This window comes from Seriola lalandi, unplaced genomic scaffold, assembly GCF_002814215.2.
Source record: "Seriola lalandi dorsalis isolate HSWRI2012SDOR001 ecotype SW California unplaced genomic scaffold, Sedor1 jcf7180002054758, whole genome shotgun sequence".
Classification (NCBI taxonomy): Eukaryota; Metazoa; Chordata; class Actinopteri; order Carangiformes; family Carangidae; genus Seriola; species Seriola lalandi.
The window spans coordinates 659,560-665,559 of NW_019525311.1; positions in this window are offsets into that span (position 1 = coordinate 659,560).

Consider the following 6,000-nt stretch of genomic DNA (forward strand, 5'->3'; position numbering starts at 1 on the left):
GTTATTAAACAATCAGTTCATGCAAAATTACGTTTGTCTATTAATTACAACAGCATTAGTTATGCCATTAGTTAAATCTTTGTTTTTAATTTTCATAAATCAAGAACAAGTTTGCTTGGACAAAGTTAACATTAGCTGTTGGGCGTACGCCATACTGAAACCTTAGAAGAAGAAAAACAAACTCTTACTTGACACTCATATTCAGTGTGTTGAGTAAAATATTTACTGACCGACAGAGGAAAGTCAAAAGTACAAAAGCAGTTACTCTCCACTTTCAACAACAACAGCAGCTTTCAACAGTGAACCATCACTCTGGATCACACAGACATCAAATTTGACCAGGTTGGCAGTCATGTAAGACGTGTATAGCTGCTGTTGTCACCATCAAAAAAAGATATCAAACCTATGTGGACTGTTATGAAACATCAGCCCATACTTCTACACTGCATTGTGTGGCTATAATAGCAAAACTATCAACAGCTTCACACTACAGCACAAATGACTGTCAGAAGCCTGTTAGAACCATCGGCCACGCTCGCCGTTTATAAAGAGTGAGTCGCTACATCAGCAAATCCTCAGTGCAGGCTGTGTCTTCATAAGTTCTCCATGCTGTTTCTGTGTGTGTGTGTGTGCACACGTGCATCTACTATACAGAAGACCTCTGTGGTTGACAGTATAATGGAATCCAATGGAGTCAATCACTGTGCTCACCACTCCATACAACAGGATGCATTGCCTTTATACATGTTGAGCTCCATGTTCATTCTTTAAGAATTAGATATGTAAAGTGTTAATGATCAAATCAGGCTACAGATGATGTTTACGCATCATCATAAATAAATAAGTAGTCATTGATTAAAATAAAGTCAGAAACTTTTCTTATTTTTTTACTATATTCTGTGACCATTCCTTGTGTTAGTATGTCCTGTCTGTACACCATCTTGTCATATACTTTTATTTTGACATTTCTGTGTTGGAGGTGCTGCATCTGCTACGTAAATTTGTTTTAATTTCCTGGGGCTGAATCTTGGCTTTTATGGTGAAATACTGGATAGTTCTACACCACTGAGCCTCAAACAGTTATTCAAATGAGAAGTTTAGAGGGGAAATTGCTCTTTGGTGGAACAGCCAACAACTCATAAAATGTGACAAGGAGCCCAAGCCAGAAGCTGCTTTTATATAAGGGTTCACAAGACAATAACCTTGAGAATCACAGCTTTAGAGCCCAGCTCTACAGGACAATTGATAAAGCATATACACTGTGCTTTAACTCTTCCTGTAACACAGTGAATACGCTTCCAGTCAGTCAGGTAGGGGGGCCTTTTATCTGTCTTCATGAACGACTGCAACTCAATGAAGTTTCCCCTGAATGATAAGAGATGGACAGACTGACATAGTTGTTATTATTTCTTTTGATGGTTAGAAATGGAACAGTACGACTTCATAATGTCGGAGCCCACACATGTTAAACTTAAGGTGTAATTATACCTGACTAGAGTTGTTACTAGAAAACCAAGCTGTGAAGCAGTAATGTCAAGATATAAAGCTACATAAACAAGCATCACTTTTTTATGGACATGCAGCTCCTATTCCCACATATCACCATGGAAGTTAATGGATTGTCGGAGCCGAGGCTGGCAGTATACACAAATTAGCACTGTCCTCCTGTAATCAGTAACACAGAGGACACAAACACATTAGCAGGATCTGATGTAACTCTTCGTTGCACCTTAAATTAATGAAAGAACCAATCTAGCAAGACCGATTTGACGTTTAAGCAAACAGTGTGAATCAAAGTATGTCATGCAATTCACTACATGGGCTTCTACAGTTGCAGATGATGTGTTCAATCTCATCTCCAGCAGACCTGATCAAACCTGCACTTGGACAAACAAAAACAACATGACAACTGAAACACTGTGGAGAGAAACATCCATTTAGCCTGTCAGAAACAACCTTTTCAAATACTAAATGACACAATTGTTAAAGTTGCTTTAATTACTATTGTTTGTGATTTACAAAATAGCCTAATTGGCACACTCTATACCTCTATACCCAGGAAATTCAGGAAAGGCTTACCAAACCTGTCATGTATTTAATTATGAAGCACCCTCAGTGGCAAATGTTGACTGCAGAGAATAATATTACCAGCAATTTTCACATTATTCTGTCTATTCTGCTGTTCTTTTCTACACAGTGATTCAAGCTATATGCAATTTCTGAGGTCTTTGGTGTTGTAAGCACTGTGTGGCATGAGTCTTTCCAGGGAGCAATCCTCTGGTGCACACACTTTGCACCGAACAGAAGACAAGATCTGCTGACAATCACCATGAACCACACGAGGACCACACAAAAGTGGAAACATTGTCGGCTACCAGTTAATAAATGGCTAAAACGTCAATGGTAAAATACATTTGCATCCATCATTATAATGATATTTGAAATATACTTACCGAGCGAACACTGCATTCCTTGAAATCTTGAAAATGCTTGAATCTTTTTTTTTTTTTTTTTCTAGGCTGCCTTGCCATTTTGAAAGCATTATAACAGTGAGATTGCTCCATATTCTTTTTATTTTTAACAAACCACAAATCCCTTGCATTTAAATGAGCAGTCTTACACCTTGCGTGTTTCATCTTGAGCTTCAGTTGTCTCACCATCTGTGGCCATGCAGCTTCAAACAGGCTGCAGAATAAACAAAACGCTGTTTCACTGTTTTTAAGATGTGCTTATATTCATATTTACTGTTAAATTTTTAGCTAGGGAAGTAAACATGACAACTGCATGGTATGTGCACACTGAAAAGATGTATTTCTATGGCTGCAGGGTGCAAAGGCACATTTTATTTGTTTTGTTTATCATGTTTTTAATCATTTGGTAACACTTTACCCCAACTCCCATCCAGTTAGCATTTATAAACACTAAACCCTTAATAAAAGGTTTATAAGACACTACAATGTACTGGTAAGCAGATAGAATCACATTTTAAGTGTTTTAAAGTACAGTATTTGGCAATGATTATGACTTCTCCTATGAGCACATATTACATATAATTACATCTGTTTGACAATATTGTCATTCAGTATCCTTTTATACACTAGCCTCCACTTATGGCTGCTCACAGGGTTATAAGTGTTAACAAATACATTAATAAACACTTGCATCGCCTTACAAATACATTTAATGTTTACATACTTCTTATAAATAGCTACTATATAATGGGGGTTAACTAGAGTGTTATTATGTGGTGATGCCAGAAAGCCAGAGTAAAGATTAATGTCTTTACCGGCATGTTACCCACAGCAGCATAAGAAGACCTTCCCTCTCAGCCGATTAAGTCCTTGTACAGCCATCAGGTATCTGCAGTGTCTAATTTGAGTGTCAGAGTGTAATTACTGACGCCCGATCCACTGCAGTTAGCTTGATTAAATCTTTCACAAACACAACCAACCTCTTATAAAAGGTAACTAAACAAATGTATGTGCTCTAGTGCACATTTCACTGGCTGGTCGTGACTTCTGCACAGTCTGTTTATGCAATAACAATTATCAGGAGTGTAGCACACACTGTATTTTAAATTACATTTTAGTGGAAGCCCTGTCTCTTATAAACAGGTCAGCCTAGGTCCTCACTCCAAGCAAAGCTGTCACTCTGGCCACGTACAGTAAAGGGTCTCAATAGATTTTAGAGGCTTTTTAGCCAACCCTCACATCCATACATAATGGCAGATGACAAGGCAGCAATACAACATTTTGTATCAAGGTTGGTGGATAGGAAAGATACCAGTGATGATTTGCTGGTAGACTTCATCAGAGCCTGTAAGGTTTTCAGGTAATTATTCTTTTAATGTTGTCAAAATGACAGTATTATCTCTCAGCATTTTACACAGCAAGCTGTTCATCATCAATATTTCTACAAATAACACAATGAGGCAACATAATGTAGCAAAGCCTGGTTGGACACCCACTGTGGACGTAATTATGGTGGATACACATTATATGTTGTCATATAATGGACATAGACAAATTTGTTATTTCAGCCAGGAGGCAAAAAGAGAATTTGGAGCCAGATTAAATCTACTGAGGTATTTAATGCCTGCTGGGTATGAGTAGGTTTTCCACATGCTGTTTTGGGTCAATTTGGACACATGAAGACATAGACATTGATAGAAATCCATGAGTAAAATGGTTCACAGTTCACAAATGACCTGCTGATTCTCACTGAAACCAGTAAATAAAAGGTTTTGTGCTGCAAATGGTATCAAAGTCATATTATTTCGAAGCAATGAAATAGCATAAGCAAATTAAATAACAAAAAACTAATACACATATACAGAACACAGTATATTATAAGTGTTACCATTTAGGAGCTGAAAGGAACTCTATGCTGAACCAGATTCTCTCCACAGTTCCTCAAAAAGCAAACAAAATCGAAGTGGATGGAAAATATATTGTATCCAACTCTCAAACTCGTCCACGAAATGTAAATGCAACGGATTAAACTGAAGGAGGTGGTAATTACTCCATCCACGATGATTCCTGGCAGCATGCTCTCACAACCATGATAACACATCATTCATGTCAAAGGTGGACAGGTAGGCTTGAAAGTAAAGATTCATTAGTAGCTATTTATAATAGCGAACAGCGGGATATAAAAGTAATGTTCATATTTCTCTGCATGAGGTCTATGGGCAATGATTGCATCAGGAAATTATGTTGTGTGTGTGTGGGTCATTAAAGAAGAATGAATTCAGGGGCCATAGGGATGTGTTGTTAGCCTCAACACAGCACGCCTCCTAGTGCCGTCGGCGTACTGCTGCCACACCTGTCTGACGGGTATGATGACTTATGAGCAATGTGGCAAAAGAGATGTCTTGCATCAACTTCAAAAACCTTTTTAAGTTCAAACTGAGATGTAGTCCATGTTGGTGTTTTTCTCACAGGTAGGAGACAAACACTTCAGGCTACAGCTGTTCAATTATCTTGGAAGAAACACATTTGCTATTTCATCCATTTTTACGCGCTTTATTAAACGTGTGAACGGATGTTGTCCTGCTTCCTGCTAAGTGACCACTCATCGTGTTTGTTTGGGAGGTGCAGACCCAACCAGCCTCTGTGGGATTAGCTGAAGTTTGGTTCCACAGCTGCACTTTCGATCTCCATGCTAATCAGCAGGCGTTCTGTTTCCCAATTGCTTTGCTGCTGGATGGCCTTTTGTACACCTATATAGCAATCTCCCTCAGGTATTAGGGTGGACTGTAAGAAGCATAACATTTCCATATCATGTGCACCGAAGCTGGAAAATTAGGTGGTCATTATGTAAACACGGACCATGTGTATAACTAAGATATCAAACAGTTATTCAGATAAAATATTGGTCTTTCCCAGGTAAAACACTATCCATCCAGGTCTCATAGGACTCATAGGCAACCCTCTGTCCTAGCTTGTATTGTAATGTCCAAAGTGATTTATCTTCTCTGTTGTAAAATGCATCTGCTGCATGGTTCTGTAGCATATGAGATATACAAGGATTCAGATTAAGTTAAAGATGCAGCAGTGATACAGGCAGGCTGCTGAGGAAGGCTTGATGCTCAGGCTCAGTCATATCCTGGTCACTGCCAATCAAACAAAGTCAAAACCTATGGTGACCTTCAGAGGAAGAAGGCGCCTGGCTTCTCTATCTGTCACTCTGCTACATGGTAATGAAGTAGTGGACACATCACATTTACATTTTTCTCTTTCTGAAAATGTAATTATCGTGTCCATGTTCTGTAAACACACACAGACTCCAGTGATGCATTTCAATGACACATCACCAAATACGACCAAATGACAGATAGGAATCCTACACAGTAAATTTCGCAGTGTTAAATATGCAGTGTCAAAGTGCATTGACTCTTTCGAAGTTATTACAACAACAGATTGAGTAGAATGCCCCCTGGTGTTGGTGAAAATTTCCGGAGTTAAAAGACGCCGTGTTAATTTGACTCTGGAAAGCCCC